Below are 15,112 nucleotides of genomic sequence, written 5' to 3'. Positions count from 1 at the left end.
GCCCCACTCATCATCATTGACTCCGTGGATATGCTGCGACTTTTTTGGCTGGACGGTATACTTCCACAAGTAGTGTAAGCTCACCAAATTATTTTATATGCAAAGAAGCTGCCGCTTAGCGTTTGCCGCGTCAAAACGCTTGACAGTCACACCGGCACCTTCACAGTCACGAGTTGAACTCGGGCCTTATCAGAATCAACGAGTTTGTATACAAGTTCACGCGTCAGTTTAGTTGACAGACACCCGCGGTGAAGATTGGGTACGCCCGCCAAGTTTTCTCTTGCCGAGAAACATTGCTTACGTCCAGCGGCACGACTAACCTATCAGCTTTCTCGCGCGGACTATGCACACACGCACGCAGAAGTAAAAGTGATATCACCAGGCGGCTACGATGTGTCACATCAAATTTCACCGCGCTCGCGACCCATTCAATCACAGCCGCGTTCCCGCCATGATGCATCGCGCCACAGGTGACCACCTGTCCTTATATTTATCTGCAATACTTGATAGAAGCAAAACGAGCAGCCCGAGAGTGCTGCGTGTGCACCCTTGATGGCTTCGATAATCAAAATTTACCTGCTGCAGGTGGAACAAAAGAACCTGTCCGAAAGAGGACATACTCACTCGGACACACCTGTCAGAGGCGCGTGTTTAGATGGTAAAAAAGATAGTGTGACAATCACGCTGACGCCGCTGCACTGCTATAATGTTGACTGAGTGGCGGCGCTGACGTGTTCGCATGTGGTGTGTCTTTGATAACCGCGGAAAATGTCTCACATGCGCTTCAACCTCACGCGCGTTCCTGTAGCCATTTTTATCCCCGCTTCTATCCCACACTCCACACTATCTTCATGCCATGGCCGCCACAGAGCGAGCTCGTAGCAACTTCGCACCCGAGAAGCTTGGGCCTTTCTGCATCGAACCCCTGAGAATGTACTTTCGAATTTTATATGGTGCTGGCGTCCGTGGCATTGTGCGTTAGCGAGAAGTATAAAAGGACGCCATGAACAAAAACCCACGACACGAGCTGAAATCGAAAATTGAAAGCTCCGCCTTTAGGAATTGAACGCGATAGCGAAATCCGGTCCCTAGGGCGTCTTCCTTGTTGTGTTCACTCTCGCCACACGCAAGACTATCGTCCTTCGACGACATTTGCAAATTAACATGCAAATGCAGGGGTCAACACACACACACACACACACACACACACACACACACACACACACACACACACACACACACACACGCACGCACACGGACGGACGGACGGACGGACGGACAGACGGACGTGTGCAATCACAATGTATCTATAGTAATTCAGTGACTGTAAAGTGTGACCACTTCCCTCTGCTAGAACAGCGCTGTGCTGTAGTCGAGAGCGTTTTTCACTATGTCTGACGGATGGCACACAGACAGACACACGAGCGCGCGCGAATGATACATACAGGTTTTTTATCTAAAGCAATAGTCGCATGGCCACCAGGATACACGCCGCACGCTCGTCATTGCGAAGGCCATAAAGAGTCTCACAATGCCTGACAGATGGTAACACATTATCTAGCGTCTGCTGTTTGCTTGAACAATGTCTCAGGAAAGGCATGATATGTTTTCCACTAGATGGGCATAGTTGTCTATTGTTAGAGCTGTTTGAAAGTTCCTGTGTGTTTTTAGCGGTGATGGCTGCAGTATCCCGGCCTTTTTCGACGTAGTTCGATGGCCTCCCGAATGCGCCTATGAATCGCCGAATGGGCTCGTTTTCGTCGTGACACCTCTCGAACGAAATACGTTAAGGAGTCTCCTTGCACTGCTGGCATTTGTGTAGTGTTTTTTATTTCTTGAAGCCGCTGCAAGTACCATAGTGGCTTTGTGGTAGGGCACCTGCTTCCTCAACGTAACCGAAAAATTTATTCTTTATTTCGCTTGCTTCTTTCTCAATTTTTCGCTCCCAACCAACGGTGCCGGTGGCGGAATTTCTGCGACACGAGCTCTCTAACGCTATCGCGTTAAAATTGAGCAACCTGCATGGTATTCTGCGTAAGCATTCGGCCCCGGAGTCCCGACAGTGCCTGAAACTGCTCTGGAAAATGACCCTATACAGGCGTCATGCGGGAATACGGTCAATCGTGTTTGCATTGTTTGCTATCCCCTACACCACGGGTCTTAATAGACATGGCTTGTGGATGATTTGCTTGCTGCCCGCTGCATAAAAATAAAGGTTTGGGGCTTTGATAAGTCACACTTGTATCATTCACTCGCCTATTGCATTTTTGTTACGCTTTATTCAGGCAACTACGCAAAAGGAACTTACCTCAATTTTTGTTTTTTTCGTAAGGCACCCAACGTGGTCATCGTGTCTTGAAACGTAACCTTTAAACAAAAAGCCATTGCTCACAATTGGCGTCCAGATTAGAGTCACTTTGGAAATTAGTGTGAAATGGTTGCCGAATGCCGAGTGAAATGCCCTTCAGAAATAATGTGACATACGCGCAATAGCTCCAATCAAATGATTGCACACCTCATATTGTTCAAATTCTCTCCTCACTTTAACCACTTCCGCTGTTCCGGCTTTTGTAAGTATACGTCACTGCGGCCCGCTAGTTAAGGTGACTTTGAGACCCCTGCCCTCGCGAACTTGCTGCTTGCAATTTGTCACCAGAAACACGTCATTGACTCATATCTGTTCAACATTTTCTATTATTATCTACTTTTCTTGCCTTGGTCATATTCCCTGCTGTCATTGCACCTGCGCCCGTTATCCTGCATATACTACACGGAGGAAGGAAAGGTGCGCCACGTGAAAAGTGTGGAGGAAATGACATCATAGCGGCCATTTTCACTGGGCACAATGGCGGCGTTGCTATGGTTGCGTGTTGCGCAGTGTATACCTCGTCTAACACTGAGTGGCCGCGGCTGGCAGCGGCATGTGTGCCTCCCCAGGTCTCGTGCTGAGCCGTTCCGGACAATATCTGTGCTCTGCGCCGCGTTATTGGTTACGCAGTGGTCTCCTGGCAGTTACTGTACTCTTAGCAACGTTTGCAAATCCCTTTGTCCATCACGGGGTTTCAACAGTGGGTAGAATGAGTGCATATCCATGTGTCGTGCGGCGGATGACGCGGATAAAGCAATTAGTGTTCAGCGAAATTGCGTTGGGTCCCATGAAGAAGCGGAACGACGATGAACGCCTTGCAGGTCAATGTCGGTTGGGCAGTGGTCCTGCTTGTGACAACGGACGACGCTGTTGAGCCCAGCAAGACGCAATGAGGACTATGTGAACATACGTAGTTTCGTGTTGTGTGTGTACAGTAACAACTTCCATGTGCGTAATAAAACACCTTTTCTGTTCGGCTTCGTACACTCTCCACCAGCATTGCATGTAATCACAACGTAACAGCAACCGCGTTCAAGTGTCACTTGCACCGTGCTCAAAGTCAACCCCGGTCGGAGAATGCTGACGCCGGTGAGTTTCACGCGGAACACGGACACAGTGGTCGGACGCTGCGTCGGCCGCGTGGCGGAATGCAACCGTAAAAGGCGCACGACCGATCGTGTTGTCTGTACAGTTGCTGAATTAATGACGTGAAAACACTCGCCGTTGTCGGTGCATCTAGCGCGCGTTCTCTTGTACTTGCTTCACTGTCGATTAGCTGTTACTCGCAGTTAATACTAGGATGAAATGATTTCGTCGAAGGTGTCACGCTGGCCCAGAGTGTTAAGTCTCGTTCCATTAGTTTCGGATCGTCACGACACGCGCGCTGCGCAGCTCACGTGCTTTCCGAACTGGAGAGAGAGTCGTGCCTTCTGCTTTACATTCGGATGTAAACAAGAGAGGAGAATTCGCCCAGTCAATATGGCCGACTTCCGGCTTCATCGCGGCTTCACAACGAGTGACGTCAGGGCCTCTCCTACCTTTCCTTCCAGCGTGATATACTATATTCGTAATGATCATAGACTGTCACACCACCGAGTGTAATTTAGGAGCGTCCTCTCAAGGATGGTTGGCCTTTCTTTTTCGGCTGTGCTAGCAATGCTAGTCTGAGTGTTAACGCGTTAGCAAGAAACCAACACTACCACTTTGCTTTTTTTTTTTGCACCAGTGAACAAAGCGGGCTCTCCGTGACAAGGTAAATCTGATTTATGCTTGCGACACGCGATGTTTACGTGAAAATTTGTGGTAACTTGTGCTTTCAATGGGAATTTTGTTTCACGTACGAAGGCACTTCACGTAAGCCTACGCGGAAAGTCCACGTACAGTGCCGTCCACTGTTAGGGCGAACGCGTAAGCGCATGGCCGTGCTCCGCGAAGCGCCACTTCCACCAGTGCGGCCGCGCATCGAAGCAAACCTGCGCAGGCGCCGCAGTGCTTGCAGGCGTGGCTTCGCGTCGTCTGCTACAATGCTCGCGCTCTTTGGCGCGCCGACCGTGCACTGCCATGAAAGAAACTTTGCTTACAGTGTCACGTATTTTCTGCAGCCAATAAAACATTTAGTTTCAGTGTCGCACCCTAAAGACGTCCCAGACGCCAAGTGGTCTCCATTTTATCGACTATACAAAAAGAATTGTCCCTTTTACCTACAGGCACATGTGTCACCTTTAAAGCTGCTGAAGTTAACGAACACTTCCGACTTTTTTTTTCATATCTTCATACTCTTCGGCACTGAAGATAAAAATTACGTGAGTTTTATGTTTTCTTTCGGCGGGGGGAAGAAAGATGTGAAGTTGCGCCCAAAAATTGATGACGCCGAATTGCATTTGCTGCAAAATGAAGAAATTGAAACGAACCAGTGTATTTTCACGTTATGTTGTATCGTATTACGAAAGTGACGGCTTCTATTGCATTTCTTCAAGGATATTGGCAATGAAAATCCATAGTATGGTATTACACTGGGATCACGCTCGCACTTGTTACAATAATTGTTGGGGTTTTTCGCCCCAAATTGAAGATGTGCTTAAGAGGGACATCGTAATGGGGAGCCCGGAAATTTTCATCATGTAAGGTTTTTTATAGGCAACCTGTACACGAGCATCTGCCGAAATTCGGCCAACATGGTCATGGGGCATTCGGTCCGGCAAATGACGTTCCTGCTTTCTTCAGAGAACTCAAGCTAATTCTGAGAGTGTCGGTTGCATCGGATACTACGGGGAAACGTCGCCTACATTCAGCGGCCTCAAAAACAGGAGAGCCTCCAAAGGCTGATAGTGAGGGTGGTCAATGACAACAGGCGCCCCTTGTTTGCCCAAGAGTGAGCACTGGACTGACGAGTGGCAAAATGCCCTCCTCACCGACAAGTCGACAGTTACCACAAGGTGGGACCAAACGCAGCGCGTGTGGCACTCGGACAACTGTGGGTGAGAAACAGGTCACGCGAGCCGAAAAATTTGTACGTAGTACGTGTAGAACAAAATTTTGTGTTCCATCGTGGTCCCATGCATAGCTTTAACCTAAAGCGCCAAATCCAGTCCTTATTTAATTTAAATATAGTGATAGTAAATCTCACTAAAATTTGACATACAGTGTTTTAAAGCCAGGGCAGTCGTCGTTTTTGGAAGTAAGAGTGGAAACACGACATTACAGCCATGTTTTTTATGAAATTGCATTTCCACTTTTTACCTAAGCCGAAGGCTGAATTTCAGACATTACTTCAACTTTTCTCATTGTGAAAAAGAGTGTTAAAAGCCTGGAGATGAAGGCACACAGAATTTCGTGCACCAGAAGTTGAAACATAGTTTTCAGAATTTCAAAACGTTTACTGAGCGTGTTCATGCATATATGAAAATCTGAAGAGGCGCACACTTTTGTATTTTTTGTTTGTATAAGAAAGCTAAGCTCTTCAAAAGATATTCATTTTCCTTTGAATTTATGCCTGAATTCATCCGGCGGGTAGCAGCCAGTGCCCGTTCATCTGTGAGTGTCTGAGGCGCAATCACACTGGCCGGCCGGGAACCCAATATATATATGTGGGGATAGAAACAAGTTCACCGGTGTCATGTACTGCCAAGTACTGGACGATGTCACGTTGCCATCCATACCTTCTGAAGCAACCTTTCCCTGACGGCAACTTTAATTTGCAGTTCGACAACTTCCCCATTCACAAGTGCACAAATGTTGGAGAACTTGTGAAGTTTCTGTATATACAAGTTCTTGAGTGGCGTGAGAAATCTCTAGACCTTAATATTATCAATGTGAGGCACCATGAAGGCGTCAATGATACGCCGGCAGCTCTATGGACTCTTGGCGGACGCACTGTGGACTGCTGCAGAATAAGAATGAGGGCAGCGTAAACCGCGGCCTTAGCGCATCCCGTACAGCTCTCTGCCAGGCAGAATGACGGCTGTCATTGACGCTGCCAGAAAGCCACCCGTTAGTGAAGCGGCAGAGCTCTCAAGATCGAATTTACCGAAAAGGTGCTATCGGTCTTGACCAGGTGCCACATGAAAGCAGACCCGAAGTTTTCCTCACCTTTGCTGTGACGTCCACAAGAAGTATGTTTCTTGTCAGATAATATAATTTTGTTTTAGCCATAAAAAAGCATGGCCACTTCCATTCTTGAATGAACTGCCGATACATTCTTTTTAATATTATCAAGCTCCAATACGTTATTTTATTTTTCACGTGAGAAAAAGGCGAGATATTTGTGTCTATAAAACACGCAAATGAATTTTCTTTTTGAGTGAGTTCTATGCGAAACAGTTGCATCAAACGTTTTGATAGTTACGTTCAAAAGGAAAAAGTCCAACTGTTTCATATATTATCCAATCATACCACTGACGCCGTCACACGCCTGCGATCAAGTCTCTAAAACAACGGTCAAGGACCACCCCACGGCACGCTCCCTATAAATAATGCACGCGAAATTCTTTTACTTACTAGACTCGTTAAAGCCGACACGGAAATGTGTGGCGCGCTTCCGAGCGTGACAGCCCACGGGTCCGGCGCAGCAGTTCACTGCAAAAGGCCCACGCCGAACTGAAGACGGCGATTTCGACACTGCCCGTATTCTCGGTCACTTTTTGTTATGGCACGTATGTCACGAACATCAGGTCATTGATGATTATTTATCGATTTGTGAGGTTTAACGTCCCAAAACCATTATATGATTATGAGAGACGCCGTAGTGCAGGGCTCCGGAAATTCCGACTACCTGGGGTTTCGTAACGTGCACCCATATCATAGCACACGGGCCTACAACATTTCCGCCTCTATCGGAAATGCAGCTGCCGCCGCCGGTACGAACATGCGGTCAAGTGAGGAAGTTACGTGACTACGTGTAACGTTCATCCGTCTAAGAGTGATCCCGAACCCTATCCACATGGGTATCTAACGAAACAAGTTTGCGAGTGCTTTGCGATGGCACGTATGTCTCGAACATCAGGTCAGGCCAGAAAGCCATATGGCGTCGTGTAACTTGCGCCCCTCCAAGGGTGATACCCAACCCTATGGGTATCAAACGAATGGACTTCGAAGCAGTTCTTCGATAGTACCTGCGTCGCGCACTTCACACATTGACGAAAAGCGATCACCAAGTGCAAACTTTTCCACCTCCGTGAGCGATTCCCAACTATACCGATATGGGGTATCAAACGAAAGGAGATAGTGGGTGCTTCGCGATGGCTTGTGTGTTGCTAACTTCAGGTTGCGATAGAGAGAGTCACATGAATTCGTGCAACTCGCGCCAGTACATTGCTAGCCCGCACCCATATCGACATTGATATCAAACAAACGGGCTTAGAAGCAGCTCCCTGATAACACGGTTGTCGCTCACGTCTCGCCTTCAGGCGCTCGTTATCGGATGCAGTTAATGCAATGGCTTTGTGTTTGACAAAGCTCATGAAAACAACAGACAATTATTCAAAGAAGAAATAGCACACATTGTTTATTTATTTTAATTTATAGGTTCTGTCCCATATTGAAAGCAATTAAGGTGGACGTCAAGTGACCCAGTAGGGTTGAGAGCTGGGCTAGTGTGTGAGACATCATTTAACCATATGGTGTAGTAGCGCAATTTTCACGGGGACAAAGAGAACAAGAACACGAAGGTAGCGAGTGTCGTGTGTTCTTGTTCTCTTTGTCCCCGTGAAAATTGCGCTACTACACCATATGGTTAAATGATGTCAAGTGACCCATTGCGGTGGCTGCATCTGTGCCCGAAAACTTAGAAATACGTATCCAACGTGTTGCCAAAAGAACTGCGACTGAGGGTGTTTGCTCGTCCACATTGCTTGGTATTTGTGTCCTTCTAATGCCCTGGAGTGTTAGCCAGCGCCATAAAATACCCCACAAGTGCTTGTGCACTTTCCTGGATGTACCCGGTTACCGTGCATGCAGTGAGCCCTTTGTGAAGGTCCCCGTTACGGCATTTATGACCGCTACATTTTAGTTTCGGATGAATATCGATGATGTTAGTTGACCAATTTTTTACTGTTTGAACCTGCCTACATCGCAACAGTCTTTTTAGCGTACGCTCACTGCACCTACTAAAGGTCGTATATTGGGACGGCTTTGATAGAATTGAAACTTCCACGAATGCATTGCTGTTTGGATAAAAGTACTGAATAAGTACACTCGCTCATCTATCAATACTTCTTGCTTGGTTTGCAGCACTGGGTGAGACGACTGTTCCACCGAGTTATTCTTCCCTTCACACGTCCCTGCTGTTCAGCGTGGCTTCTACGAAAGAAAAGATGTGTTCGTTCTGTAACTTGCAGACCGCGCGCTGCACTGGCGGCATAGAGCTTAGGGCAGTCTCCAGGAGTCCGCGGATGCTGTTTCTTCGTGATTCCCGGCGGATTCGTGAGTAGTTCTTTGAGGCGCTCGCTCAGGTAAGCTTTAACGTGATTTTTGATCTTTCAAAACACCCCTTCAATGGCACTGAAGAATGGGCTGAAAGGTGGCAGCTTCTTCAGGGAGTGTGTTGCGCTTGCGAGGGTGGTGTTTTCCGCACCATGCATGGTATGGTGGTGCTTTGTCGAAAATGATTATTGCGGGGCTGTTTGGGTCCTTCTCTTGAAGTTTCTTCAAGGCCTATACGCAAAACATTTATTGACACCATCCAGTGAACTTCGCTGATTTGCAGTGAATGAATCCTCCTTCGGACATGCACGCTATATTGTTAATATTGGCACCTTGTGTGCTTGTCCCACATGTACGGCTGCCGATCCGTTTGCGAACTTTCAGGCGCACTACCGGTGTTTTTCGTAACGTCAACATAAAAACTGGACACATTTAGCTTAAGTTCTGCAGCCATTACACGTATTGTTTCCGTTCACGCTTCACGTCAATCCGGTTGCGGTCCACCAGTATTGGAGTGGTCAGCTTTAGCGTGTAACCTTTACCATAGAAAATTCTGTCAATGGTCGATGTGATTACACGTAGCCCTTGGTACACTTCTGCTAAGGCCCTACGTATTCGATTCAACGCAAATGCCGGGCTTGTAACCACATTGTTGCAAACTGTATTAGCCACATCTGGCATATAATTTTTGGCAGGTCCCCCACGCTTTAGTGCGCCATCTCAGTCTTTAGCGGCAATAGAGCGCAAAGTCTTGATGGTATATCCAAGCATAGTTGCCAGCTCGTTCAGGTCTCCGCCCCGTCTCAACGTGTCGATGATCCTTTCTCGGTACACTGTAGACACTAATTTTTACACGGATTTGTACTGGCTACATCCATCATTACAAAGCAGGCGTTGTCGAAGTTGCTCATGAACGTCATATAACTCACAGCGAAAGCCATACCAGCATGTACTGCTCAAAAGCAAGTCAATCTCTTCGAACAGAAAGCATAACGTCTGCAATAAAGCTTCTTTCTGTACGCTCCAACGCTTGTCTGCTCATCAGTTTTACCCCCGAAAATAGTTAAGTAAATCTTTTGATATGTAGGGTTTAACGTCTCAAAACAACCATATGATTATGAGAGATGCCGTAGTGGAAAGCTTCGGAAATTTCGACCACTTGGGACTGTTTAACGTGCACCCAAATCTGAATACACGGGCCTACAACATTCCCGCCTCCATCGGAAGTGCAGCCGCCGCAGCCGAGATTCGATCTCACGACCTGCGGGTCAGCAGCAGAGTACCTTAGCCACTAGACCACCGCGGCGGGGCAAGTAAGTCTTTTGCGCAAGAAGAAACTTTCGTCGAAATAGTATCTTTGAAAACAATTTTCTATTTGCAGAACTGCTGCCAACAAAAAATAAAAATAAAAAAACGGCCAAGAAACACCATGCAGGGCGACAACAAAACGCCGTACATACACAGTATAGCTACATATCTGTCGTCTGCAACAAAGTGACGCCCAAGCTGTAGTATGCTTCCAGGAAGAGTAAAGAAAACGAACAGAAATATATGCTGAGAAAATGAACGTTTCCCAGAAGCTGTGCACGAAGGCGGAAGCAAACGAAATCTTATGCGCGGCTTAGTTGCAAGCGACAGATATATAACTATACTGCATGTCTCCTGCATTCAACTACGCATGCCATCCCAAAGTACTGGCTATCTCCATTCGTTTTGATACCCATGTCGGTGGGGCTGGGGATCATCCTCGGACTGATGATATAATGTCACATGATTTTCCCACGCGACATGATGTTTGCGACACACGTGCCATCACAAAGAACTCGCGACATCCTTTTGTTTGACATTATTTTGGCAGCCTGCGTGGGTACATCCATGGGAGTGGAGAATGGCCACATCGCGTGACTCTGTAGTGATAGCGTCACATGACACTTGACGTCACTTGACATTATCCCTTGAAAGCCATTTCATTTGACATGCATGTCGGCAGATTGGGCGAAATCAGTCATGACAGTGAAGCGGAGTAACGTCCTGTAAATCACTTGGGATAACGTCACGATATTGTGCTAGCGGTCTGGTTTGAAAGACATTTCGTTTGATATGCATTGCGACTAGTTGAGATAGCACATTTATGGTGAGAGCAGCGATGGCGTAGTGGTTAGAGCATCCGCCTCGTATGCAAGAGGTCCGTGGTTCAAATCCCGGTACCGCGCAGTTCCCAACCGGATTAAAAAAAAAAATCCGCGTGTTGATGGAACTGCATTAGGAGGCCTGGGGTGCGGCCTCACCGGCAAACACCGCCGAGAACGCACTCCCTCACCAGAGAAGGATTGGCCACCCTGGTGCAGTATCTGGCCACTACCTCCCACATGCTTACGTCAAATAACTCACGGCCCTCAGTCCCCAGCAGCTGCAAAGCAACTGACCACGGCGGCGGTCAGATCTGCAACGCAGCAGAGGGTGCTAAGAATCTCTGGATCCGGACAGGCCGCCATTGGAACCTGAACTTGGCAACGTTTAACGCTAGAACCTTATCTAGTGAGGGAAGTCTAGCTGTACTATTCGAGGAGCTAGAGGGTGTTAAATGGGATATAATAGGGCTCAGTGAGGTTAGGAGGACAGATGAGGCCTATACGGTGCTACAGAATGGGCACGTCCTTTGCTACAGGGGCTTGGCAGACAGAAGAGAACTGGGAGTGGGGTTCCTAATTCACAGAAACATAGCTGGCAACATAGAGGAATACTATAGCATTAATGAAAGAGTGGCAGGTATCGTAATTAAACTGAATAAAAGATACAAAATGAAGGTAGTACAGGCTTACGCGCCTACATCCAGCCATGATGACGCTTCAGTTGAAAGCTTCTATGAAGACGTGGAATCGGCAATGAGTAAGGTAAATACACAGTATACTATGGTGATGGGCGACTTTAATGCAAAGGTAGGGAAGAAGCAGGCTGGAGACCAGGCAGTAGGAGATTATGGCATCGGTACTAGAAACGCCAGAGGAGAGCTACTAGTAGAATTCGCAGAACGCAATAATTTACGGATTTTGAATACCTTCTACCGAAAACGAGAAAACCGCAAGTGGACATGGAGGAGCCCTAATGGCGAAAATAAGAACGAAATAGACTTTATAATGAGTGCACACCCTGGAATCGTTAAGGATGTGGAAGTGATTGGCAAGGTACGATGCAGTGACCATAGAATGGTACGGTCTCGAATTCGCCTAGACTTGAAGAAGGAACGACAGAAACTGATACGCAAGAAGCCAATCAATCAGCTAGCACTGAGAGGGAAAGTACAGGAATTCAGAGTGTCGCTGCAGAACAGGTATTCGGCTCTTAGTGAGGAAACCAACCTTAGCGTAGATACAATGAATGATAATCTGACGAGTATCATTACGGAGTGTGCAGTGGAAGTTGGAGGCCGGGTAGTTAAACAGGACACTGGCAAGCTTTCCCAAGAAACGAAGAACCTAATTAAGAAGCGTCAAATCATGAAAGTGTCAAGTACAACAGACAAAATAGAACTGGCAGAGCTTTCGAAGTTGATTAATAGACGTAAGGTATGCGATGTAAGAAGGTATAACATGGAGAGAATTGAACACGCTCTGAAAAACGGAGGAAGTGTCAAAGCATTGAAGAGGAAACTTGGGATAGGCAAAAGTCGGATGTATGCACTAAGGGACAAAGAAGGCAAAATAAGTACCAATATGGATAGGATAGTTAAAATAGCGGAGGAGTTTTACAAAGATCTGTACAGTAGCCGAGACAACCACGACCTTAATACTATAAGAACTAGCAGTAACCCAGATTACACCCAACCAGTAATGATAGAAGAAGTCAGAAAAGCTTTGGAGAGCATGCAAAGGGGCAAAGCTGCTGGTGAGGATCAGGTAACATCAGATTTGCTGAAAGATGGAGGACAGATTGTGTTAGAAAAACTAGCCACCCTGTTTACGAGGTGTCTCCTGACGGGAAGAGTACCAGAGTCTTGGAAGAACGCTAACATCATCTTAATACATAAGAAAGGAGATGACAAGGACTTGAAGAATTACAGGCCGATCAGCTTGCTCTCTGTAATATACAAGCTATTTACAAAGGTAATTGCTAACAGAGTAAAGAAAACATTAGAATTCAATCAACCAAAGGAACAAGCAGGATTTCGAACAGGCTACTCAACAATTGACCACATTCATACTATCAATCAGGTAATAGAGAAATGCTCAGAGTATAACCAACCACTATACATAGCCTTCATAGATTACGAGAAGGCGTTTGATTCAGTAGAAATATCAGCCGTCATGCAAACACTGCGGAATCAGGGCGTAGATGAAGTATATATAAACATTCTGGAAGAAATCTACAGGGGATCAACTGCTACCATAGTGCTTCATAAAGAAAGCAACAGAATACCAATCAAGAAGGGTGTAAGGCAGGAGACACAATTTCCCCAATGCTATTTACCGCGTGCTTACAGGAGGTTTTCAGAAGCCTAGAATGGGAGCAGTTAGGGATAAGAGTCAATGGAGAATACCTTAGTAACCTGCGCTTCGCCGATGACATTGCATTGCTGAGTAACTGTGATGTGTGGTGCGCGTTCAAAGTGCGCGCCTTCGAAAAGTGCGCGTCACGAAAAAAAAAAAAACAAAAGGAGAAATACCAGAGTGCACGTGCGGTGCTGCTTAAACAAGAATGACGACGTTAAAGAGCGTCAAGCACGAGGATGCGTGGCAGGACGTGAAGTAAACAAAAGGTAAAACATCCAATGGGCAGCGAACACGGAGATTTCAAGGCCCAATGGCTTGACACCACGAAACAGCAGTATCTCCAATGAGAACGAGACAAGTGGGCCAGAGCTGAAGCAGGAGCCTGAGCAGACCAGAGCAAGGGGAATTCGAGGCAGGCAGTGCAAGCGGAAGGTCGTCACCGGACCGGGCGCTGAAGATGGGCCGTTGGGTTCCGGACCCGAGCCTACAGGACTTCCACCGGCCGGGGCCTCCTGCTGTCGGGTTCCCGCTCCAAAGGACCGTGGCCATCCGGTCCTGAACTCCTTTCCAGGGCCTGCGGACTTTGGTTCCGGCAGGCGAGCTACAGCCGTCGGGCTCCGGGCCCGAGCTGTGCGCCCAGCTGCTTGACTAGGTCGACCCTGGTTCTCTGACGCGTCACCACCAGCCTGCGTTCTCTCGTCACAGACGGGTCCACACTCCTAAAGCCAGAGCCACCACGTTCCGGCCTGGTTTCTCGACGTGTCGTCAGCAGCCAGCGTTCCTTCATCCCCGTCCTGCCCGCGTCCTGAAGCCGGAATCACCGCGTTCCGGTTTGCTCATCGTCGGCGGAATTCAGCGTGTGGGTGAGACCGAACAGATATCTTGCGCTACTCCCTTCACTCAGCCCCTTTCGAACGTTAGGTTTAGTTACTGACTGTGAACGTTTTTGTTGGGTGTTTACAGATGTGTTTCGTCATGTCCAGTCAACTGTTTATTAAGTGTTTTGTTGTGTGAGGAATCTTTGCCTTTTTTTTCTTTTCAATTAAACTTTTTGTGTGTTTCTTGGAAACCGAACGGCTTTGTCCTTATTAGAAAAACTCTCCGGGGCTCAACCCGGGAGAAAAACAAATCAGCAATAAGAACTTGCATCACAGTAACTCGGGGGACGAATTGCAACTCATGATTACGGAGTTAGACAAGGAGAGCAGAAAGGTGGGTCTTAAAATTAATCTGCAGAAAACGAAAGTAATGTACAACAACCTCGGCAAGGAGCAGCGCTTCGAGATAGGTAATAGTGCACTTGAAGTTGTAAAAGACTATGTCTACTTAGGGCAGGTAATAACCGCAGAGCCGAACCACGAGATTGAAGTAACTAGAAGAATAAGAATGGGGTGGAGCACATTCGGCAAGCACTCTCAAATTATGACAGGTAGATTGCCACTATCCCTCAAGAGGAAGGTATATAACAGCTGTATCTTGCCGGTACTTAGCTACGGAGCAGAAACCTGGAGACTTACAAAGAGGGTTCAGCTTAAATTGAGGACGACGCAGTGAGCAATGGAAAGAAAAATGGTAGGTGTAACCTTAAGAGACAAGAAGAGAGCAGAGTGGATTAGGGAACAAACGGGGGTTAAGGATATCATAGCTGAAATCAAGATGAAGAAATGGACATGGGCAGGGCATGTAGCGCGTAGACAGGATAACCGCTGGTCACTAAGGGTAACTGACTGGATTCCCAGAGAAGGGAAGCGGGCTAGAGGGAGACAGAAGGTTAGGTGGGCAGATGAGATTAAGAAGTTTGCGGGTATAAATTGGCAGCAGCAAGCACAGGACC

The sequence above is a fragment of the Rhipicephalus microplus genome, chromosome X (assembly GCF_043290135.1).
Source record: "Rhipicephalus microplus isolate Deutch F79 chromosome X, USDA_Rmic, whole genome shotgun sequence".
Lineage (NCBI taxonomy): Eukaryota > Metazoa > Arthropoda > Arachnida > Ixodida > Ixodidae > Rhipicephalus > Rhipicephalus microplus.
This window is presented reverse-complemented; position numbering follows the sequence as displayed.